This window comes from Ovis aries, chromosome 20, assembly GCF_016772045.2.
Source record: "Ovis aries strain OAR_USU_Benz2616 breed Rambouillet chromosome 20, ARS-UI_Ramb_v3.0, whole genome shotgun sequence".
NCBI lineage: Eukaryota > Metazoa > Chordata > Mammalia > Artiodactyla > Bovidae > Ovis > Ovis aries.
This window is the reverse complement of record NC_056073.1, coordinates 39,590,822-39,616,776: the sequence shown is the minus strand read 5'-3', so window position 1 is coordinate 39,616,776 and position 25,955 is coordinate 39,590,822. Positions and strand designations below refer to the sequence as shown.

General features: G+C 43.8%; 1 protein-coding gene and 1 long non-coding RNA gene across 17 annotated transcripts in view; one reads left to right on the top strand and one right to left on the bottom strand.

Annotated features, from left to right (window-relative positions):
- Window positions 1-25,514, bottom strand: part of ATXN1 (ataxin 1) — a 430,615-nt gene extending 405,101 nt beyond the window's left edge. For 10 of the 16 annotated variants that reach the window (XM_060403499.1, XM_060403496.1, XM_060403508.1 and 7 more), the window contains exons 1-2: window positions 17,597-17,766; window positions 9,295-9,416 (exon numbers count right to left, since the gene is read on the bottom strand). The gene's annotated coding sequence lies outside the window, so the exon portion shown is untranslated. Of the gene's footprint in view, window positions 1-9,294; window positions 9,417-15,216; window positions 16,432-17,596; window positions 17,767-18,606; window positions 18,757-22,933; window positions 23,044-25,233 lie in introns of those variants that run through there. The other 6 variants (XM_060403505.1, XM_060403495.1, XM_060403504.1 and 3 more) reach the window with 5 other exon arrangements.
- Window positions 17,987-21,326, top strand: LOC132658274 (uncharacterized). Its single transcript, XR_009597661.1, has 2 exons — window positions 17,987-18,054; window positions 18,661-21,326. It is a non-coding gene; the product is annotated as an uncharacterized LOC132658274 (long non-coding RNA).
- Window positions 25,515-25,955: the final 441 nt, after the last annotated feature.

Below are 25,955 nucleotides of genomic sequence, written 5' to 3'. Positions count from 1 at the left end.
AGGCTCCTCTGTCCATAGGATTTCGCAGGCAAGAATACCAGAGTGGGTTGCCATTTCCTCCTCCAGGGGATCTTCTCGAATCAAGGTTCAAACCCATGTCTCCTGCAGGTGGATTCTTCACCACTGAGCTACCATGCAATATGAAGTGAACATTCATTTGATTCTTCCAAAAATCCTGTGAGATAGATGTTGTCATCATCCCCACTTTACAGATAAGAAAACTGAGAATCACAGACTTATGAAAAATGAACATCCATTTGATTCTTCCAATAATCCTGTGGGATAGATGTCATCATCCCCACTTTACAACTGAGGATCACAGACTTAAGAAGTGTGACCTGGGACACACATCTAAGGAGCTGGAGCCAGAATTCAGACCTCAATCTCCCTGTCTTCAAAGCCTTCACTTCTTAACATTCTACATCCTGCCTCTTCCCTTCCTTCCTCCCTTCCTGTGAAAACAAATAAGACAACAAAACAAAAAGACTCTTAATGTCACCTCTTCTACTTGTACTGGCTGCCTAGAAACACCATTCCATGTATCAGGAGACATCAGTACCAACTGCTTACAAATTAACCAATAAGACAAGGTAATGGTCTGTGCACACCGATTGGGAAAGTGGATGCAGAAGAAAAAAGAAATTATCTCCAGCCTCAACTCTACACCTGCAGGTAAAAGCCAAACGGCACCCAAAAATGATTTCTACTTGCAAATTAAAAGCCAAATGTGACCCTTGACGCTATTGCAGAGAAGAGATTCTTCGCTATCCTTGCAAAGAAATGATCCATAATTAGCAGAAAGATTCCTTCCAGTGATAACACAGCCACTCCAGAAAAGGATGTTGTTTGGGGTACGGTAGCAAGAAGAGGGAAGAGAAGCTGAGGAAGCAGTAAGGTATAAAACTAATAGAGATGGGGTGATAGATGATTTTAGGCACCCCTTCTGACTTACTTTATAAACAGTGACACAATAATAGCTGAAAATGTAAATTCTAATTAAATACAAAACGGAACAAAGTCAAACAACAGCAAATGATGTTTGACAGAGCAAAGGTCTGGTTGAGGGGAGGAGGTATGGAACCAAGAGGAAGAATGACAATAAAATCTATTCATGGAACTGTGCCTGGTAAGAGAAAGAAGGGGCCTGAGTGCTTATTTCTTTCACCCACTTGCTTTACTGTAAATGGAGAAACTGAGGCCCAGCAAGGTAGGTGGCTGGTCCAACTCACCTTGCAGCAGGGCAGTTAAAAAGAAACTCTTGGTCTCCCCAAAACCGGTCTAACAGCTTTCCACCACACCCCATTCATGCCACAGAGTCCTGGAAAGCCACTCCATGTGAAAGCTTTTTGGGGAAAAAAAAAGCATTAAACATTCTATAACTATTAAATTCCTTTTTTAATAATTTTCAAATGCACAGGAGCACGCTGAAAAAGAAAAAAAAAAAAGAAGCCTGGTTTTGATTTCTTTTGGAAAATTGCACAGCGCTCAACACTTAACCTCGTATTGAGTGAAATATTAACAGGCCATAGAATGGTTTCAGTGTTCCTTCAGTAAAGCTAAACAGAATTCGAAAAACATATCCCCCAGGCCTACAGTGGAGTTTCTGGAGCACACATTAAACTCAACGCTCCGCTCAACAAGCCCGTCACTGTTAAGTAACTCATCAGAAAATAAAGAGGGAATTACCAAAGGGGAATTGCCAAGCAATTAGTTCTCTGAAGCAGATGACATACAACTGTTGTAAGGGAGGAGCTTCCCCGTTAGTCATATGTCAGAGTCAGAGCTTCCTAATCTGTAAATAAAATGCATCACATATGATTACAGCTGGGCTGTAGGCTGGGGTTGCCAGCCTCACGCACAAAGAGTAAATCCCAAATCCTTCTGTTCTGTGCGTCTACAAAGCAAGACTGGGCTCTGAAGACACTTAAAAAAAAAAGAAAAGAAAATCCACGGTAATTTTCTTTCCTTTATGGAAGTATAATTGACCTACAACACTCCGTTAGATCCAAGGGCATGAGAGAGTGATTCGATATTTCTACATGTTACAAAATGATCACCACGTTGGTAATTTTCCTTCAGTGTAAGAAAGACAAGCTCTCTGTTTTCCCTGCACAGGCTAAGAGAGAAAAATGATCTTGCTTCTCTATCCTGTTGACATGAGTCAGTGAGGATGCATCTCTGGTCCAGTGGAGGTGAGACTGGGAGGGGCAGGGACAGGAGGGGACCCAGCACTCGCCTCCCAACGGATTCCTCCCAACGGATTCCTGACGTAGGTGTCACCTCCCTTCACTGCATGCTTTGTTCTTAAGAGTTGGATTCGGTGCCACCCCCCATCTATCAAACTGGAGACAAAAATAGTTCCAATCGGCCAAATCTGGCAAGCGGAGCATGGACCCAGTGAAGCTCTTTTTGAGAGTCAAAAGTTCACCACCTCGCTGGGACTCTGGACACCAAACATTTGGAGCCCAACTTAAGCCAATCCTCTGAAACACAGATAAGCATATGCCATAGTCATCATTTTCTTCCATTAATAATTATTGAAAGTGCGTAGGAATCTCAGGGAGGTAGGACGAAGACAGGAAGAATGGGAAACAACACCGCAAAACAGCTCGTAGGTGACCCTGGACAGACAGGCAAGCCTGGAAAAGGAGGGCTCATGGCCCGAACCTCCTCTGATCCTGACCTCCGGGAGCCTGACCTCCACACCTCTGCCGTGTCTTTAAATGCTACTCCTGGGCATTACCCTGCCTTCTTACAGACAGGGCTAGGGGCTTGAGAGACAGTGCCTGGCAGCAACAAAGAATACAGGCTGGGGTCCCAGCATGACTCCACCACTTGACAGCTGGGCAGTCTCGGGCAAGTGACTTAACCACTCTGTGCTTCAGTTTCCTCACCTGTGAAATGCAGATAATAGCAGTGCCTGCCCGGGAAGCACCGCAGTCAAGATTAAAAGAGTTATAACAGAAAGTGTGGACCATGGATCATCTCTTTATTTCCTTTAGGGTCTAGATGGCATAACGCCCTTCACACCTTAGATGTTCATTAAATCTTTATAGACAGCACCATCTGCACCCCTCTGGAGGTGCTGAGCTGTTTTCTCCAGTAATATGACTCCTATCTTAACCTTCTGGATAAGGCAATGGTACCCCACTCCAGTACTGTTGCCTGGAAAATCCCATGGACAGAGGAGCCTGGTAGGCTGCAGTCCATGGGGTCGCTAAGAGTCGGACATGACTGAGCGACTTCACTTTCACTTTTCTGCATTGGAGAAGGAAATGGCAACCCACTCCAGTGTTCTTGCCTGGAGAATCCCAGGGACGGGGGAGCCTGGTGGGCTGCCATCTCTGAGGTTGCACAGAGTCAGACACGACTGAAGTGACTTAGCAGCAGCAGCATCTTAACCTTCTGGTCTTTTATAAAAGTTAGGTAAGTCACAGCCTCATTATGGGCCATTTAGGGGAATACAGAAGGCCCAATGAAATAACACAGGTTAAAAAATAAATAAACGGTCCTCAAATATTCCTTAATTATATTAAGACTGAGTCCCCCGTAACAGCAATACAACCAGATAATTTCCAGCCTTCTCCTTCACTTTGAGTCATATAGTCTTAGGATCTTTCTCCCCAGAGCCAAGGCTCACTGATCCTATATTTTCTATAAAGTATAAATGAGAAGCCAAATTGTTCACAAAGCTGTGGCTAGCAGCTGGAAATATATATGTTGTTGTTGTTATTTAGTCATAAGTCATGTAGGACTCTTTGCAACCCCATGGACTGTAGCCTGCCAGGCTCCTCAGTCCATGGGATTTCCCTGGCAAGAATACTGGAGTGGGTTGCCATTTCCTCCTCCAGGGGATCTTCCTGACCCAAAGATTGAACCCATGTCTCCTGCATTAGCAGGCGGATTCTTTACCACTGACCCACCAGGGAAGCCCAGAAATACGTAATCTGGAACCAGATATCAAATTGCCAACATCCATGGGATCATCGAAAAACCAAGAGAGTTCCAGAAAACCATCTACTTCTGCTTTATTGACTATGCCAAAGCCTTTGACTGTGTGGATCACAACAAACTGTGGAAAATTCTTTAAGAGATAGGAATACCAGACCACCTTACCTGCCTCCTGAGAAATCTGTATGCAGGTCAGGAAACAACAGTTAGAACTGGACATGGAACAGACTGGTTCCAAATTGGGAAAGGAGTACATCAAGGCTGTATATTGTCACCCTGCTTATTTAACTTACATGCAGAGTACATCATGAGAAATGCTGGACTGGATAAAGCACAAGCTGGAATCAAGATTGCCGGGAGAAATATCAATAACCTCAGATATGCAGATGACACCACCCTTATGGCATAAAGTGAAGAAGAACTGAAGAGCCTCTTGATGAAAGTGAAAGAGGAGAGTGAAAAAGTTGGCTTAAAATTCAACATTCAGAAAACGAAGATCATGGCATCTGGTCCTATCACTTCATGGCAAATAGATGGGGAAACAATGGAAACAGTGACAGACTTTATTTTGGGGAGCTCCAAAATCACTGTGGATGGTGATTGCAGCCATGAAATTAAAAGATGCTTGCTTCTTGGAAGAAAAGCTATGACCAACCTAGACAGCATATTAAAAAGCAGAGACATTATTTTGTCAACAAAGGTCCATCTAGTCAAGGCTATGGTTTATCCGGTGGTCATGTATGGATTTGAGAGTTGGACTATAAAGAAAGCTGAGCACCGAAGAATGATGCTTTTGAACTGTGGTGTTGGAGAAGCCTCTTGAGAGTCCCTTGAATTGCAAGATCAAACCAGTCAATCCAAAAGGAAATCAGTCCTGAATATTCATTGGAAGGACTCATGCTGAAGCTGAAGTTCCAATATTTTGGCCACCTGATGTGAAGAACTGACCCACTGGAGAAGACCCTGATGCTGGGAAAGACTGAAGGCGGGAGGGGAAGGGGATGACAGAGGATGGCATGGTTAGATGGCATCATGGTTGGATGACGTGAGTTTGAGCAAGCTCCGGGAGTTGGTGATGGACAGGGAGGCCTGGTGTGTTGCAATCCATAGGGTCCCAAAGAGTCAGACACAACTGAGCAACTGAACTGAACTGACTGATATATATATAAATGTGTATACATATGAATATTCACACACATTGGAAAAGGAAATGGCAACCCACTCCAGGATTCTTGCCTGGGGAATCCCATGGACAGAGGAGCCTGGTGGGCTCCTGTTCATGGGGCCACAACTGAGTGACTAAGCACACACACACACACACATATACACACTAACACACACACATCACATTCAAGAGTCCACATGGAAGTTATCAAACACACCCATCTTACTGTGATTTATCAAAGTATAGTAAATGAATTACCACAAATGAACAATTGCTCCTGAATCAAGTAGGTGGCACAATGTGATTTATGCATATCGTATGAGATGAATAAATCCATGGTGGAAAAGATCAAAGGCAAAGCTGGAACTGTTGTTAACATGTACAGGGCCTCACTGAAAATCTTAATAAAACTGTTTAGAGGAAAATAGAGGGATCATTTGTTTAAATGAAAAGAGATACTGCATATGCTGAATTTCAAAAGCAGCATTCATTTTCATACACACACATTAGATCTGGCTAAAATTAGCTCCAGTTTCTACTTTATTTTTTAAGGTCTCAAAGAATAAAGGTTTCAACAAAATTTCATTGAGCTGAAGCTCAGCCCTGAGTTTCCAAGGTACCTGAGCATCTAGGGAAGACACTCCCCCTTGCCGCACTCCATTATCCACTTGGGCATCATCCCAATTTTTCCACCCACTCTCCCTTCGCCTCAGGTCTTAAACAGGAAACATACAAAGGCTGTGTCACACCAGTGTTCCATTTCTGCTGCCTCCACTGCCTCTTACCTGCCCTCATATATTCCACTCTGGCTGACTTCATTGCTGAAAGAATACTCATTCCCACCTGCCTGGTAAACTTCCTACCAGGCACAAAAACCCAAAGCCCAGACTCAAAGATCACTTTTAGGCCAGTGGCTCCTCCAAATTTATTTCCAGATTGGATCTCCCAGCAATCTTCTTCCCACACTCTCTAGTGTCTGCTGGACTCCAGCAACTCAGATGTCCACCAGCACCTGGGCTTCCGCCAAAACGGCCTGATCGATTACACACCATGCTACTTGCCTGTTAGGGCCCAGCCACCAAAACAGTCATCCTTCCACCCTCTCCACCTCTTCCCAAAGAAATGTTAACCAGCCTCCAGAGTTCAACTCAAATGGTGCTTCCTCCTCCAAGTTTTCCTCATCATCCTACTCAGCACCATTCTTCTGAACTCCCTCTGTGTTAGAATCTACCCCAGTAAGCACAACCCACCCCCTTCTGCTCTGTATTAGTAATTTCAGAGCACGTCTTCTTTCCCCTACTTGACCACAAAGAATATAACCTCCTTCTGGTAGCTCTTACTCACTCTGTGCAGTAGTACAAAAAAAAAAAAAGTACACAGTGAATAAATGAATGAATCATTTCTTCATATAGACCATGCCTATGAACGAGGTAAGTCGTAACTTGCTATAGCTATATCATTGATATGGCTTCCCTGGTGGCCCAGCAGTAAAGAATCCGCCTGCCAATGCAGGAGATGCAGGTTCGATCCCTGGGTTGGGAAGATCCCCCGGAGAAGGAAATGGCAACCCACTTCAGTATTCTTGCCTGGGAAATCCCATGGACTGAGGAGCCTGGTGGGCTACAGTCTATGGGGGTCACAAGGATTCAGGCACAACTTAGCAGGTAAACAACAAAAACATCCTATTGATAAAATAGCTAGAACCTAAAATAACTGTAATCTAGGTTTTATTAAAAAAAAAAACAAAAAACCTAATGACTATAAAAGTACAACATGAAAGATACTGTTTCCCTGCTCACGTTTAGCTATCAGTTGTGAGGACTGTAATGAGGCCATTATTTATGCAACATGTTTAGCTGATACTTATAAGCTTCCTTTAAATGTGATCCTAGGACATGTCAGCTGCTTAAAACTCAAGGTGACTCTGTACTACTTTGTCAGTAATACAATACAAACATTCCTATAACCCTTAATGCACTGTACTATGTACTACAAAAACCTAGATCTCTTCTCAATAAGCTTCACGTACTGACTGAGAGACAGGACTGTTTGCTGCCTGATTTTTTCATAATAAAATTCTTGAGACATTCTCGTTTTAACACATGACTCTTTAAACACTGCAGGTTAAAAAAAAATTGCATATGTATTAACTGCATGTGCAATTAAGCTACTTCCCCAAAAATGTCAGTGTGAGAACTTTCTGCCTAAAATGGATAATACCCCTAAGAGAGAAACTAGCAATAAGACATTGCACCCCTTTCAATGGAGTTGATACTTATAGACCTCATGAGGCTTCCCTCTGCACATAATTATTCTATTTCCTTTTAAAAGACACCTCCCTAACCCACAGCCCATAAAATATAAAGTACCCAGTTCCATATTTTACAAAAGGACAGAACGTGTGTGATAACTTCCCCCCTCCCCTGCCTTGCACCCCAGTAGGACTTTACTGATCCCCCTTCCTGAGTCACCGTACTTCAATCATTCAGGTGTGTGTGTGTGTGCGTTTTCACTCAGACCACAAATAACTTCACTTACGCCTGCAACTCAGCAGTTCATCCTACAGTAGAAAAACAACACACAGGGATCCTGTGTCAGGAATCGAGGCAGACTAACATAAAATCCAGAAAAATAAATAAAAGGCCCTTTGGCTTTCAGGGCTGCAAATGTCCACAGTGTTGGTCCAAAGACCAAGGTACAGGGATATTTACTTACTCCTCGTCACTTATGGTTAAGGAGCAACCATCACCAAACAAGAACGTTACAATCACCCTGTCAAGACAAGTCACATGCTCACAGTGATAGCTTATGTTCATGGATCATAAACTATACACCAGGTTACTATTCTGCCCAGTGTACAAATATTACATCATTCCAACCTCACAGCAGCCCTAGTTCTCATATGATCTCCATCTTACACATGAAGAGACTGTGGCCCAGGAAGGTTACAGGACTGCCCCGGGTCATAGCGGCAGTTCTACATCTTAAATTCAGACAGGCTGGTTCCAGAGCCTCGCGTCCTTATTTTAAATACCATGGAATTTATATAGAACTTAAAAAACTGGACCTTAGAAGCAGGGTGTCAGGGGTGAGGAGCAAGCTCTTTATTTAAAGAAATCTAGTGAATCAGTTTCAAAATGAACATTCTGATAAAGCAAGGATTAGCCTCTTAAATATGAGCTGAAAATCCAAATTTCTGTATGTAAGGTTGGATAAAAGTGGTTGGTGCATCTTATCAGGGAAAGAAACAGAACATGACTTGGGAAGAGCTGCCCAGAGACCACCAGATCCAGCCCACGCCACAGCAGTGGAACGTCAGTGTGACTCCAAGAGACCATTCCGGTTCCTTTGGATTCAGTGGGTCTAGGGTGGAGTCCCGGTTCTATTTTTTTCTTTTTTTTCTAACCTCTCCTGGAGATTCTGGTGTCCCGCCAGGCTCGAGAACCTCTGAACTAGTCTATTTCCACAGCTTGGAGCAGGACTACTCCCAAGGCAAACAGAAAAAGGGGATCGATTTCACAATCTCCTCTGGTTGCGAATACCAGTGTTCCCAAGCCCTTATTGCCCCAATTTCAAACTAACTTCCCCTGCTCTCCTGATTCTAGGCAGGCAGTCTTCCTTTCAACAGAGAACCATGAGTCATCAACCCTGCATCCACCCTGTGTCTGCATGACTCTCCAGGTCAGAAAAATTTACTGTACATGAAGAAAGCAGGAAGTTGTCAAATCCCAAACAGACACCGAGAAATTCAAGATCCAACCAACATGGGTTGCTACCGAACCAACAAGCTATCTCCCTGCACTGCGGTCACACAACAACCACAACCTAAAACATGGAGACAGTGACTTAAGGTAACCGTTTGGTAACAAAACTTGCCCATCAGCTCCAAGCACAGGTGACAATTAAAATGATCAGGCTCAACCCCAGCACACAATAATGAACCATCGGCAAGGCAGAGGCAGACTACATCATTAACCAAATAAATCAAAAAGGAGGATACCTTAATCCAAGTTTAAAAAAAAAAAAAACCTCTGCGATTTCTCAATTTCCCACACAGTAGTTTGCAAAGGCAATTATCTTCAACAGTCTGTAAAGTGCTGAAGTACGACTAGTAGGCGATTTTCCAAGGCCAGACTTTATCCTCAGATAGAAACCAGAGAGCATGGCAAAACTCTTACCTGATGGGTGTCGGACTCCGGACTCCCCCGAAGCAGCCGTGGAGGAGGAGACTGCTGTCCAAAGACGACAGACAAATCTGCAGCTTGAATGGAACAGCTCGGTGATTTGCAGCCAGATCCTCCTGCAGTGGTCCAGGGGGTGCAGAAGAGGAAATCCAAAATGAGAAACAGCATGAATGGCTTTAAAAAATAATAATAATTCCACCTGGAGACACCATGCAGGGAAATCTAAACTTCAAGAACGTCAAATTTTGCATCGTTTTATGAGAATTACACAGGCACCAGCCAGCTCGAAAGGCAGGTCTGGTTTGATTCAACAGGGCTCGGAGGGAGGCCAACACACAAAAAGGTCATCCCTTCAATCAAATTAAAAGCTTGGTCTCTCCATTTGAGCCAGCTACTGTCTATCTTTTCTCTAAGATTCTAACGAATCACCTCATAAACACGTGCTGGTCATCACGGGACTATCAGGTGGAAATGGGCATGGACTGAACAGTAATTGAGCCAAAGTCTAATTTTCATGAGGCATATCTTACTATCAACATGCAACTTTAGGCACAATCATGACACAGAGCAGTTGTTAGCATACCAGTCTAATGGGATAGAAAAAAAGAATCAAATGCAGAAAAAAAATTTAAGTATGCATATACTCACTAGAGTTTCCTCTGAACTTTAAAGGATTTAATTACTGAATGTACATCTACTTGATTTTCATTCTGCCATAACATCTTGAGCATGTTTAAGTAAAGATTACCCACTGTAGGATGAATGAGTGAATGCGTGAATGGATGAATGAAAGAGAATGAATCTATCTTTCATATACCTTTCCATCAGGGAGCCTGGCGCTCATAGTAGTTTTTGTGAGGTAAACACCTATGCATAGAAACGGAAGAAGTTGAGGACTCAATCTGCTAACATACTTTCCTATCTATTCAAAGCATATTTTTAAATACTGGTAGTTCCCAACTGTCCACATTAAATAGAATCAGGAGCACAGTTATTATAAACTAATCCACAAACTCGTCATTGCTGGACTGATTTTTTTTTCAGCCTTTCATTACTGGAGCTGATCTGCATATTTGCTTAGGCTGGTTTTAAATTTAGTTTGGGTTTCCTAAGCCCACGCCAGGTAACAGTAGGAAGGAGAAGGCCCATGATTATATTGGGTGTCAGAAAGAAACTATTCTGGAGCTATGAATATGATCTCCAATGTGAATAATCTGTAAACAGGTAAGTGAGCCAATTAGCCTTGGGTACATGGCAACACATCTCATGATTATTTTCATCCATACACACTCACTATTTTTAAGAGCACAGCCCAGCTGGAAAGGAAAATAATGTCGATTGCTTTCCAACACTTTGCAAAGTAATGAATAGTAGCCAAAGTATTCTTACTTCTAGCTAATCCATTCACGAAGTATTTATTTAAGCATCTTTTGCATGCCAGAGACTGATATGCAGAAGGAAGTTTTCTAGGCCTTGGTTTCCCCATATGTAAACAGTTAAATCTGTGTGCTGTTGTTTAGTCATGTCCAACTCTTTATGACCCCATGGACTGTAGACCACCAGGTTCCTCTGTCCACTGGATTCTCCAGGCAAGAATACTGGAGTGGGTTGCCACACCCTCCTCCAAGGGATCTTCCGAACAGATCAAACCCACGTCTCTTGTCTCTTAGGTTTCCTGCATTGGCAGGCAGGTTCTTACCACTAGCGCCACCTGGGAAATCCCAAACAGTTAAATGTAGAGAAAGAAAGAAGCCTTTCTAGACTATCACATCTCTGAAGTCCTTGGAAGACAAGCCCTCCAGTAAGAAGCTTGTTGAGTTACAAACATTAATAGTGGCCAAGTTAAATAAAAGCTCACAATATTCTATTTATTCTTACACAGTACTTGGTTTAAGGGCCAGGGGGTGATCTTGATTTTATCTAGTAACATCTCAAATGAAGCCTCAAAATCCTTGATCATCATTTTCAAACAATGTGCAGGTACCATGGATTTGCAGAGTGCTTGCTTTACGAGCTAACAATTGAGAGTGTTGGCTTGTGTATCGACGTGTGTGCACACTATCCTATTTACCTATCACCTGGCAGATAAGATTTTATAGAGTCCAAATTACAGTCTCCTCCTATTCTGCTGAAGTGCAGAGAACAGTCAAACATGATGCAAATGCTGTAAAATATTAATTTACTCTCGCATCGGTATGCCTACTTATTTCAAAAGTATCTGTGTTGCTACATCAGTTAGAGTGACTAAAGAGTTAACAAAACTAGCTGTGTTCTATCAGAGGGAAGAAACCAAAAATAAAAGCAAGGCAGAATGGATTCATCGCAAAAATATACAGACAACATACAATAAAATAGCCTATAGACTGTTTAAGACAATATGTCTACTAAAAACAGAATTGTTAATATTTAAAAAGCACAGCAGAGCAACATAACACAATACTATAAATAGTGGGAGATAGAAAGGTGGCCTAAGTAATACAGATGTGACAGTCAGTAAAGAGATAATATATAAATACTGTAGATACAGAAGAAAACATAAATACTTCAGGGAGAGTAGCCCAAAGTTAAGGGTGCAATAAAAGAAAATGTGCCATACACGGTGATAGGAAAAATACATTTTCTTTGAATGCTAGAAGCATAAGCATTTACAGGTTAGCAGCTATAACAGTGATGGCTAAAAACTCCTGATAAATAACTCAAAAGGTATCTGTTAAAGAGCACCTAAGTAGAAAAAAGAGAACTTCCTCTTAGCCTGAACCCACATGCCATCACCAGGGGAGCCTCTGCCCCCTGAAGCCTCAAGTTGTGATTACACTACAATGAGTTTTCTGAAAAGTAACTGTTCAGGATTAGTGTACAGTTTTTGCTCGCATTATTGCCATTACCAGTGCTTTTTCATTACTTCACAAATGGGATGCATTAAAAATTATATTTTTAAAAAATCAATGAAACAGTTCTGCTCCCATCAAATATGTCAAAGAGGATATAATGCTTGTTGCTTTTTTGTCTTTAGTAGTTCTAAACATGTTTTAGTACATTTGAGGTGGTAATACACGTAGTACACGTATTTATAGAGCATTAGCCTGAAAAGTTCAGATTTATAAGGATTATAAAATATACTACTACACTGATAAAGACAAAGATACATAAATTATGAAATAGGAAAGAGATTTCTGAAAACTGTTTCCACCATTAAAGATTATTTACCTAAGCCTTTTTATTACTCCTGGAATTTTAAGTATTTACATATTTTTAAAACCTGATCCAATTACAACTCTTTCAGCCAACATTTGAAAATATTCTCTTAAAACTAGCATGGAGTATACACTTAACACCTCTTAAAGAAATTTTGAATGTGTATTTTATTAAACTGAATTAAATGAAATTAAAATTTGAACAGCATAATTGAGGACTACAAAACTCTTTCTTTCAAAAAGGGCAGTCCTGTGTGGAACGCCTTAGAACAGAAATTATTATCTCTTTGGGGATTTCTATGATTTCTTATTTTCGATCTTTTCACAAAATAAGGAGAGCCTGCTTCTGATAAGCTGGGAAGTATAAGCAGAACTAAATCTGCTCTTTGAAGCAGTTAAGCTGCACATTTCAAAAGATATAAAGCAATGGAAATCAAATCATCTGTCTCCCCATAAAAATAATATTCTGTCTTGCTGCACTATGTCATCTTATATATGCACGTATTTAAGCTTTTCAGAATCGAGACTATGTTTTACTTGCAGACAACTATAGTTTAAAGAATTAACATTCACTCCTACCTTCGCTAAATTTCAGGCTTTTAGTAAAAACATGTTTATTGACTAACTTCTCATAGGAAACAAAATGAGCCGGTGTTACCATGCGTTAGTCATCAAAAACTGTCATTCAAGGTAAGTGCAAACAGAAAATCCACTTGACATTTCAGAATGGAAAAAAAATAAAGGCATATTATACAAAAGGAATGTGAATCAAACTCTGTAATGACAACAACACAAGAAGTCACAGAAGCATGTTTATTAATATTTTAATAAGCTCTTAAGGCTGGCCTTTCCCGGGACCCCCAGACAACTGAGTTAGGCCTATTGAAACGTAAGGCCAGCTACATGTACAGTCTGATGGCTGAAGAGTTGTTCTTGAATCTATTTGCAAGAGTAAAAGACAATTTAGAGGCCAGGAAGCCTAGTTATAATATTTCTGATTAAATATCACTTGTTTATCAAACCCTCTTAAAATGAAATCCAGAATGGGAGCGGAAGAACAGGGGAAGATTTTCACAGTTCCCAATCAAGTACATTTTTCATACTTATTTTAACACAAATTTATTTGTGCACTCAAAAATACACGTTCACATTTGGCTGCCAGTAAAGTTTTTCTGTACATAGTAAAATGTAATTCAGGACCTCCAAGGTGTTGTGTAAAACTTAAACTTCTGTGCTTCATTTTATATCCTTGCCTCTCCCATCTATTTACCTTCTAGAAATAATGGCTTGCTTTAAACACAGCAACACTTGATCTGAGCAGGTCGCAATCATGTTACCAACTGCACAGACTCACTAAAGGGTAGAAACTCATAAGCCTTCTGTGAGGAACACTGAATAGCTCTCTCAATCAAGGCCTCAGAGGTTAAAAAAAAAAAAAAAAAGGATTTACCAGTTTAGCTATGGGGTTGTAAAACTGTAAACTGACTAGCAGGGTCACACAGACATCCAGACATTATTATTCTCAATTATTTTTTTTCTAATATCAGAGTTATTAAAATACTCCCTCTTATTTGGATTGCCTGAGCAACACAGACCTTCAGCAACCAAAGCTACTTTCCTTTTTCACCCCAACAGTATTATTTTTCTTTGCATAGCAGGCTTATTAAGGTGGCCGCCTAATGCAAAGAGCAGAATGTTGTTTGCTGTTATTAAATGCTCATTAAATTTTATCCTCAAATAGAGTACAAATTACTGTGCAAAAGCACCAAACATTATCAGTCTACCAGCTAAAGGCCTGTATCATCTCTTACCTGAGACAAAAACCTTTTAACTTACTACCTCCAAGGTAAGGATCCTGGCCAAGAAATTCAAGTTAAGAATGAATACATTCAGAATGACTGCCTACTGCCAGTAGCTTTTTTTTTTTTTTTTTCGTCATTAGGATGGCCATAAAGTTTTTAAATATGACAACGGGGATATCCTTCTCAAATAAATTACTTCCCCTGAATAAATCCTTTAGAAAAACCCTGCTATTGGCAGCTTGGGTTCTAAAGGATGAGTTCTTTTGCACTTGAAAGGGTTAAGTGCCTGCAAGGCCAAAGGCACCAGACAAACTGCAAGAAAAAGGTTGCTTTCCTCAGCTCCTCAGCTCTGAAAGGTTTCTAGCAAGTACCAAATACTTGTTGATGTGTTCACAAGCAGGATTGTCAGCCTCCTTTCACGGTCTGGGGAGATGTATTTACATACTGCACCCAGTAAGCACAGCTTGTTGGTCTCCTTTATAAAAGTTGAGTAGCTAGAAGCCTCATTCAGCGTCTCCCATCCGAAGTGACAAAAAGAAGATGCGGCTGAAATAGTAAAGAGTCTCTCATCTGGTTGGGGTAGCACAAACACTGTGCATCAAACACTTGGGAGTAGTCCAGGCACAGACAAACCCACCTGAATGGACGGGAGAACACTGTCTGTTGCCATGGCAGCCTGATCTAATTACACGAGTGATCAGGGATGGAATAAGTGCACCGAAAACCTACACCCGCTGACAGGTATCTACGAGATGAGAAAGGCAGGCAGGCGGAAGGTTCAGGCGAGCCCTTCGACCTCTGCTTTCTGTAGAAGGTGGCACTCAAGCCCATTTATCTGTGGAGCTGCTAAAATATTGACTGATGCAGGCACAGTTAGAGGGCAATCAGAGGAGATTAAATGCCATAGCATTAGCCCTTACAGTGCAATCCTTTTCCAAGAGTTCATGTGCAGGGTTTTCTCATCCTTCTCTCTGGTGGTTTCTTCAGGAAGACGCTCCATTCCAAAAAAAGCTCAAGTGTCAAACTACCCTCGTCCACCAAATAAACCACGAGGTGGGCTTAAGACGGGGGCTTCCAGGAACTGCAGGGTTCCTCAGAAACCCAAATGAGATGGCTTAGCTAACACGGTCGAAAAAGTAACTAGCTGTGCCTAAAAATAACCCATCAAGTACCCGCTGCTGCGAGCGATATGTAACGATGATGTTTAAATATTAAGAACAGCCTGCATTATAAAACACAAATGTCATTGAGATGTGACTACGAGATTGCCAAAGGAGAACTTATTTGCATACACACATTCCCGTGCAAGCGCCAGGATGTGCAAGGAGCATGCCACTCTAAGCCATTAGTTTTTATTCTGTGGGTGTAATAGGGTCTTCTAATTTTGCTAATTGTATCCTGTGGCTCTCACAGGGAAGCTAAGAATCTCTTCGGGGACAGAACCAGTTCGGAGGAGTCCCTACTGCACAGCATACGGTAAACAAAATAAAAATAGCTTGCCATTCTCCTTAGCCACATCGCGCATTATATAACCAGCTTCCGACTGGCTTTCTGTGTGTGTGTGCCTTACTACTCTTCAGCAATTTCCCAATCTCTCGAAGTATTTATATTACCCTCTTATCTGTAGGATTATATACCAAGAAAGCAAAACAAAACAGAGCAGCCGCGGGACTGAACTGAACCCCACTAGTCCTTAGAAACTGATTTTTTGTTGTTGTTGTTTGTTTTCTGGCAGGATCTCCACCACCACCCTACTTCCACCCCCCACTAAGGTTCTTGCTCAATCTCCCTAGAAAACCTGAATTGTTCCATCGCTTCCAGTCAGCCCCCTACGTGGTCTGAAATAAAATGAAAGCACCAGCCGCGGAGTTTAGGAAGGCGGCCTGAGGGCGGGGGTGGCCGAGGAGGGGGTCAGGGAGCTGCGGAGTCAGCCCAGCGGCCACGGCGGGGCCCCCTCCCCACCGCGATGGCCCGGCCGCCCCCTCCCCCGCGGGCGCACACACACACACACACACACACACACACGCACTCACACACTCACGCCGCGCTCCGCCGCCGCCTCACCTCTCGCTCCGCCCGGCCGGCCCCCTGCCCTGCCCCCTGCGGGACCGGCCTGCGCGCAGCGCTGGAACCACGTAGGAGGCGGCGGCGGCCGCGGGAGTGGCGGAGTCTCCGGCCCGGCCCAGAGTGAGCGAGCAGCGGGGCTCCGGGCGCATCCCAGCGCCCGCAGCGCCTCCTCCGCCGCCGCCGCCTCCCCCCTCCCCTCCTCCCGGCTTCATTCACCCTCCCAGCAGCCGCGCAGCCGCTCACTCCCGGCGCGGGCAGGGTAGCGTCTGCCGCGGCTTCCCGGCTCCGGTCGCGGGCGCTGGCGGGGGCGCCGGCCCGGGCTGGGGCGCTCGCGGGCTCCCGGCTCCGGGCGGCGGCGGCGGCTGCACATGATCAGGAAGCGGCCGTACCAACAGGGCGGCGGCGGCGGCAGCCGCCCGAGCCGCCACCGCTACTCCGGCCGCGCTCCCGACACCGCTCGGCCGTTCCCCCCGTGCCCACCTCCCTTGGTGCCCCCCGCGATCCCACCGCCCGGCGACGCGCGCAAACTCCCGGCCGGGCCGCGGGCGCAGACCCTCCCGGTCCGCCGTCGCGCGCCGGCCCAGGCCGGCCTCCACGGGGAGACCCCCGCCCCGGGGTCTCCGGGGCCAAGCGGCCCCCGCGGTAAAGCCAGCCCTCTTCCAGATCCGCTCGCTCTTGCCGCCCTCTGCGAAGAGAGGAGTGAGGAGGGGGCGGCAGGAGGGGGCAGCGCGACCCCCGACCGCCGCCTTCCCCCTACTCCACCTCCTGGGAAGAGGACACGGCTCTCCCCACTGGCGATCGGACCGGTAGCCGCCGTAGTGGGGAGCCGCCGCGGATCTCCCCGCCCGCCCGCGCCCCCCGCCCGGGCGCGCCCCCTTGCCCGGCGGGCGCCCACCCTGCCCCTGCACACCACCCTCCTGCCGGTCGTCTCAGCGCCCACAGCTGGGGAAGTCGGCCCGGGAGGCTGGAGCCGGGGAAGGGTGTATGTACACACACACACACACACACACACACACACACCACAACACAACACGACGCGTCGATTTCCTTCGCTCTTCTTCCAGCTGTTTTCCGTGCCGCCGAATGGGGTTTGGGGTTTGTTTGCTGGTTGTTGCTTTTGCCCCTCTCGGGAGAGCGGGGTAGGGGGGGGATCTTGATCTAAATCAAGGGAGAAGGAGATGGGGGGAGGGGGGAGAGAAAGAATCAGAGGAGGAAAAAAAAATAGCCACTTACTGTAAAGTGTAAATGGATCTGGGGTTGCGTGGGGAAGGGGGGGCAGAGGGAGAGAAACAGTGTCTTGCGGCTGCTGTAGCTCTGGCTGCTGCTCCACGGGGCTTGTTTTGGATCCCCCTGCAGTGAAACAGGTCCTGTACGGCTCCGCCACTGTAGTAGAAATGATGTCTGCGGTATACTCTGCTCTCTCCTCCTCCTCCCCCCCTCTCCTCCCTCCCTCCTCCCTCCTCCCTCCGCCCGCCCTCCCTCGCGCTCTCTCGCGCTCGCTCGCTTGCTCGCTCCAGTATGTAAATGTGTAATAGAAGCCAAATATGGAGCAGTTGGCTGCCGCCGCCGCAGCTCAAGGATCCGACTTCGGGGGGGTTGGGGGGGCCACCCTCCGGCGGGGCGGCGGGGCGAGCCGCTCTGAGCACCGAGAGCGCACGGCGCGGCCGCCGGCCGGCGCCCTTAACCCTTGGGTGCGCGCATCTCCGGGCCCGGCAGTCCCCCCGGGCAGGCGGGCGCGTTTCCCCGAGACCCGCTCGGGATCGGGGGTGGGGGTGGGGGACGCGGGGCGGGAGCGGTGACCGGGACCGGAGGGGACAGTTCTTCCAGGTTTGGGAAAGGGGCGGGGAGCTGAAGCGATGAGGTAATTGGAGCGGTGACCGGTCGGTCCTCGCGCGCCTCCTCGGGTCCCTGCATCGAGTTGTGAAGGCACAGGCTGGGTGCGACTCAGACACCCTGGAGGGACTCTCCGAGGGGTGCCGGACTCCAAACCAGAGCCCGTGAAATCCCCTCTAGGGAAGGCGAGGTGGGCCGGTTCCGATCCCGACGTTCCCTTCGTCCCAGGCGTGCGGAGAAGCGTCTTAAGAGGGCTGACTCCGACCTTCACGCACGTTAACCCTCAAACCGGTTTAGCCTCGGTGTTTTGGAACCCAGCCCACCGAGCCGCGGGGATCGCCTTGGCGGGCAACTCAGGAAAGTTTTAAGGGTCCTCCCCCACAACCCCCCGTCTGCACGTGCACCCTCACCTTTCCTGCCTGTGAAAGCTGGTGACCACCCTGCTCTCCTTTCTCTTTCTGCAGGTCCGGAAATCTGCTCGGAGCACGGAACTACCCAGCTCGAGGCTGGGTAGACGACCCGCGCACTCCTCTCGCCGCTAATTCGGGATCATTAATTTCATCGGAAATGAGGTAACCAGTGTAGGAGATAGAGAAAGCAACCCGAGAATCAGATGGCAGTTCTCGTGAATCCGCGCGGTAAGAACTTCCTCTGGACTCAGTTTTTTAAATGCGGTTCTCAGCTCTTCGCCACCCGTCCCTCCGTGGGTACCTCCTCCAGGCATTAGCTGGAAGGGAAGGACTCTTCTTTGGACTGGTGGTACCTGGCCAACAGGTGTGCCACCTGGAGGAGGAGAAGGCACAGCCATGCTACAGGGAGCTCAGTGCGGCGGCGTTCTCCTGGCTGCACATAATTCTGGAAGGCCGGTAGGTGTCGGGGCAACATTTGACCTTTTTCAGGTGCTTTGAACCAAATGGCTAGAAATAGGATCCCTCCATGTAAGTTTCTCTCTGGAAGTCTCCACTTGACTGCAAGTTGTATTTGAGAAATCTTTTGGCTTAATTTACTTATGATCTAACCGTTAGTCACCAACTGAAGCAGGATACAGAATCACCAAGAGAAATGTGTCAACTTTTAAACAACTGTATTGTAGAACCAAGGTGCTGCAGAAATAAAAGCAAGCATCCTAACTAGAAAGGTGCAGTGCCCCGGAAATGTTTCTCACATTTTGAAATACCATGCACATATATATGGCTACTTTAAAAGAACTACTACTGTTTACTCGTTTCTACAACTTTTTTTTTTTTTTTTTTTCACTTAAAAATCAATGATGGTTACAGTTTAAAGCCCGGGTTGGTCTAAAGTGACATTGTTGGTCTCATTACAGCCTCTAGTGGACAATTAAAATCAGTTTCCTGAAAAGGCTCTGCCTGGCATTGTGTTCGTTGACAAGCATTATCAAGGTGAAGGTTAATAACCGGGTAATAGTATCTTTTCTCCTGAATTGGCCGAGCCGGTTTCTGAAAGGAGTAGAAGCTGTTGGCTCTACACGGAAAAGACCTATGCTTTGTGAGGCAGGTATTATTATTACTGGCCTGTGAATAAAAAGAGAACTTCTGCTCTTCATTTCAGATTCAGACAGCTTTCATAAAAAAATAAATTCATCTAAAATATTTTTATAACAGAAAATATTGGTTGCCATGTTTTTGGCTTAACTGAGATGCTTTCATTCCAACTCCTAATCTGCAGATTGTCCAATCCACCTCCACTCTATTTTTAGACATCTTACATTTAGACAATTTGGGGTGAAAAAAAAGCTAATACTTTCATTATTACACTGATGCAAGCAGTTATTATAACAACCTTAGACAAATTAAAACACATAATTCAGATTACAGTTAGTCAATTAATTTAAATGTTCCCTCAAGGAAGCTAAATATGTTTATTACCCAAACAGTAAGAACAATTAATAAAAACTGTTTCATTTACTTACTTAGCCATTAAGGTTAAAACCATAATCTGCCATTAAAATCTGTAACTATTTCTTCCTGCAAGGTCCAACATAAACATAATACAATATAGTTTCATTACCTTTAGTACTGAAATGATGTATTTTCAGATGGCAAAATATGAAATGTACAATCACAATTGGCCCTGATTTCTTTAAAAACAATTCCTTCTCCAAAAAATAAAAACTCAGTGAAAGAAGGGTTTTCAAGAAGCCAGTAAGCAACTCTGTAGTACTATGCTTCTATTCATAAACCTGGTACTACATTCATGCCAGCATGAGTTGAACTTTGCAATTAAAGGAGATTGAAAAATAAGGCCTGCTGAGCCTTCTTCCTCTTAATCTGTCTTCTGCATTGCTTAAACACTCATATCTACTCCACTGTTGGGGTAATGTCTACTTTTAAAGGTTTAAAATGGCCTATCAAGTATATTTTATATCATATAATTATATATCACATCGTGCTTCTCAAAGCATAGTCTTCAGAGCAGCATCTGGAAGCTTTTTAGACATTCAGAGTTCCACCCCAGACCTACTGAATCGCAGTGTAACCAACATCCCCTACCCCACCCCAACCCCCACCCCCCACCCCACAGTGATTCCTGAGTGCCTACACTCCAGGGCTCTGTCTAGATGAATTTGTTCACAAACGTGGAACTTGATTCTTCACTGTATTCCTTTTTATTCCCTTCCCTTTTATTACTTTGCACTTTTCAAATGAAAAATCATTAACATTCTATGCTTTGGTCAAACAGTACTGCATTTCAGAAGGGCTCTGAGTTATGCACAAATCTGCATCATCATTGCCAAGGGAACACTCTGTAAGGAATATACCAGGGTCTTGGACATGGAGGTTTTCTTCAGGGCAGCAGAGGGAGCACAAGAGTGCTTAATAAAGCAAGTGTACAGGCCCTCCAAATAGCAAGGGCTTTTTAATTGTAGAATATGTCTTCACTGGAAGTAGCCTCTTACACAATTCAAAGACACGCAAACACAAAGGGCTCAGCAGCTTGTAACAACTAAGTAATAGAATGGATTGGAAGCTAAATAGTAGCATATAGATATAATTATTTACAGTTTCAGGCTTGAATTCTTAAAGTGAGCCTCAACAGTCATACTTGAGAAAGATGCCTTATCTTTTCTGCTGTGAAAAATAAAGATATACAACATGGAGTAAGACAAGCAAGAGTCACTCCTGTTTCTCTAAAAATCTTGGGGTCAATTAACCCAATATGATATCAGATAAGTTCACTTCATTTGGAATCAGATATGTTGCTGAAAGGAGAGGTATTCCTCAGTGTTTACTTTCACAGTCATCTTAGGGGGTTACCCTCTATGTTTGCAGTGGGGTAGATTTATGTTTCAATTGTATCAGTGTAGCTTTTCATACTTTTTACAGTCCTTCCACATTGCATCTTCCAGTGCTTCTGGGAGATGGATGAGACAGGCTATAAAGCTCAGCCTCTAAAAAGTTTTGGAGCTGGCTCATGCCTGAACAGTATTGAGTTGTTTAATGATGAACAAGTCATTAACTTATTACTAATGAACAAGTTCGGAGAAGACAATGGCAACCCACTCCAGTACTCTTGCCTGGAAAATCCCATGGACAGAGGAGCCTGGAAGGCTGCTGAGGGTCAGACACGACTGAACGACTTCACTTTCACTTTTCACTTTCATGCATTGGAGAAGGAAATAGCAACCCACTCCAGTGTTCTTGCCTGGAGAATCCCAGGGATGGCAGAGCCTGGTGGGCTGCCGTCTATGGGGTCGCACACAGTCGGGGGTCGCACAGAGTCGGACACAACTGAAGTGACTTAATGCTAATGCTAATGCTAATGAACAAGTCAGTAACTCACTGACTTGTTCAGAAATGAGGGAAATCATAGAGGTTGAAGACCCAGCAACATGTTCTTTCTAGTTTTTAAGATTTTTCAAAGTTATTAGATAGTAAATATTTAATAAGTGAATATTTAAATGAGAAACTTATGAACAGAGACAGTCTTCATTCTCAAGCTATATTTTTCTGTGTTTATCATTTATTTACCAGCAGCCGTTCATTTTGCATTTACAATAACTAGGCCCTGAGACTATAAAGATGAGTAAGACATTTCCGTCTGCAAGGAGCTCACAGCAAAACAAATCTTATCTTTTGAAAAATGTCTATTTTTACCATGATGAAACTTAAAAGATTCATAGTTGATTGTTCCAGTACCTCTCAGAATCAGTATATTGATCAGACTTCCAAATACAAGGCTCCAATACTAGGATCATTGAAAATTTGGTTGGGGGTCAGGCAATTGTGTAAATCATCAGCCAAAGTTATTTATAAAGCTAATATTAATATTTTAAATTTGTAAAACAACCGAAATGTAAAGATACAACATATGTTTTATCTGATATCCTTGCCTATCCAAAAAAAAAAAAATCACAGTAAATTTAAATGGTCGGCATTTAATAATTTATATCTTTTCTTAAAAAATTGTTAAAAAGAATTTCCTCCAGGCTAAAGAAAGATCTGCCAAATTTCAACCTGCAGCAGTTTGTTATGGTTGTATAATAAAACCCCCAAAGCTGGTGGAAACACTGACAGTTCTTTAACCATGGTATTATAAGGAGAGTGGTAGCCTATATATATCATTTAAAAATCTGAGCAAACCATAGCGTGCTTACAAAACCAATATGCTTTCCTTAGACTGCACTTCCAAATAAAGCTGAGAGACCAGAAAAGTAAAATAAACTAAAAACAAAAGTGAAAACCACTCACACAATAGACTCTGAGGTCAACTCACCACACCCAAACTGAAGTCACTGGGCTCTGTCCTTGGCATGGAGACTCTTAAAAGACATGCTTCTGAATCAGCTTTCTTGACCCTCCACCAGACTGTAGCAGCACAGGCTTCTGGGTAATGAAAGTGACATCAGCAATGGTCAAGAGTGAAATTAAAATCATTGTGTTTAAACATCTGCTGACAGTTTATGACTTAATAGTACACATATTAGGCAATTTTAAATAAGATTCTGTCTACAGTGAAAACAAAAACAAGTGCTTTAGCATAGGTCTGTACTGTCCAATATGATTGTTAAGCACTTGAGATGGGCTGTAATTGTAAAATATACCTTGGATTTTAAAGACTTAGAACATGTACATACATGCACATATATACACATAAGTTCATATAGTATCTCAATGTTTATATTGATCAAATGTTAAAATGAAAATATTCTACATATATTAGGTTACATAAAAATATTGTTAAAATTAACTTACCTGTTTCTTTTTACATTTTAGTGTGCCTACTATAAGATTTACAATGACATGTGTCCATTATGCTTCTAATGCACAGCACTAGTAAAGTCAGTGGGGCTGGGGAGGTGCAGGAATTAGTTCTAAGAACCATAATTGGAGATCTTATTGCAGTAGTGTAGTAGGTGATTTGGTTACTTTTCTACCTTCCTGAGATTCCCCCCTTGCAGTGTATAACACTGCCCTTGAAAAGTGAGTGTTAGTCACTCAGTCATGTCTGACTCTTTGGGACCCCACGAACTGTAGCCTGCCAGGCTCCCCTGTCCATGGAATTCTCCAGGCAAGAATACTGGAGTGGGTTGCCATTCCCTTCTCCAGAGGATCTTCCTGACCCAGGGATTGAACCCAGGTCTCCTGCATTGTGGGCAGATTCTTTACCAACTGAGTCACCTGGGAAGCCCAACATGCACTTTACCCCTTATTAAAATATCTCTGAGAGTAAGCTGTTGGTAAAGGCATAATCCTGAGATATGCTAGGCTTAAAATTTGTTAGGCTTTATGTTAGACTAAAAATTTGTTAAGAGTCAGTCTCTCAGGGTGGGGTAGGGACAGGCTTCAGATACTTTGCCACCCTGGGAAGCTGATGGAAAACTCGTTCTGTGTTTTAGAAAGCACACGCTTTCTGGAGTGACAGCTGAATGGTTGAGGGTGACATCTTTTAATAAGAAATGGCTTTAGGCCATTTAGGTGTGGATAATGAAAAGTATACAGTTACTGCTTCCCTAGAAAACAAATCAAAGCCAAAAGGAAATCTGTGGGTTTTTTTTTAAACAATTTCTAATATATTTACTACAATAGCATATGTCAAAAGGAAATGAGATGAATTTTAACCATTACCATTTATTTTGCAAGCAAGACCTAGATACATTTTCATCAATATAACTATTATCAACATTGAATGTACTGCAGTGACTTATAAAATAACAGAATTTGTGGTTTTATGCATCTATAGAACATAGCTCTTCTTACATGAAATTGAACAACATTTTAAGGCTCAGAATGAGTGAGTTGAACTTTGCTCAGTATTGGCCAGGAGCATTTGGAAATCTATTAAAAACACGTCATTAACAACTTGGCATTTTGTTTCCTCAAAAGAAATACATTTTCCAAATTAAAACCAAAGCCCAAAGCCACCATTGTTTACACTTAAGATAGAGGCAGTTGATGGGTTGTGAAGGTAAAGCTTGTGGTGCCTTCAAACTAAGATCAGGGACAATGATAGCCATCAAATTGTTATTCTGACTTCAAGACATTAAAATACATAGCTATAAGCTCTCACCGTGCCTTTGTTTTTCTTGAGTCAGTTTTGGCTAGGAAAAGCTGATCCAAATGCAGGTCAGAGTTTAAGACAATTATTTTATGAGGAATTTACCAAGTTTACCCCAAAGAGGAAGAGCCAGAGAAAAATGCATTGGCAAACTTTGCCTTTTGACATAAACAACTAGAGGAAACTGTCCGTGTCAGGATTTCAGCAGGGTTTGTCAGGCAGTTTGTTATTTGCAGAAGCCCTGTGCTTCAGGGCCGCTCCAGAGTTTAACTGCTGGGTAACTTTGGGGAGCTCTCAAGACTGACCACTGAAGATCCAAATTTGCTTTGCGCCCTGGCACTGACATGGAGCGATTGCTCCTGCTATCCATGCTGACCGAGCAGACTAATAGCACTCAGACTTCAACTGTAAATTACAAACAATCCCTTTTTAAGTACAAAAATGAACGCACAGAATGGAGGACCCTGTCAGCTAGAATGCCAGTAAATCAAGCAGAAAAAGACAAACGGTTCACTTACACCACTTACAGCCAGATTCTTGTTCTGCTAGCCATACTGTCATGGGAGAACTTTTCTTTTTCTGTCAGATAAAAAGAGAAATTAATACCCCCATTGTAATTCTAATCAACATGCCAGCCATCAACGGAGGCATCTCCTCTGAAAGCCGATCAAGCTTCAAGGTGATGCTTCCCAACCCCTCCCCCTATCTCTGGTTTAAAACTTGTAGCTGAAATACCAATAGTAAGACCATGTGACCCCAGCACTCCCAGCGCCAGCTTTTCTGCAGTCAATTTCATAATGACTTCGCTCCGCCTCTCAGCTCAGCACTTCCTTCCCCCTCACTCCTCTCGCCCCCACCCCCAGCAATGAATCATCGCGCATTTAAAGAGACTTAGATGACCCAGCGTGAACTTTACTGGCATCCTGTACATTCTTATGCCAAAAAAGGGAGTTGCTCTGTGGCAGAAACCTCGCCAGATCCCAGTGCTGATCTGAGAGGCAGCGAGATTGGGAGCTTATCTAGGAAGATCAGTGAGGAGTTAATTTTCCTAGATCCTGGTGGTGATTCAGAATTGCCTATCTCAGTTCACGATCAGGTTTTTAAGAATCCAGTTGAGCTCTCTGTGCAGAAAGGAATATATCAGAGAAAAAAATGTTGGCACATCTCCTTTATGCAATCAGGGCAGAGGAATTTATACCACATCAGCCTTTTGATTTCTTCGGATCTGGCTGAGGGCGGG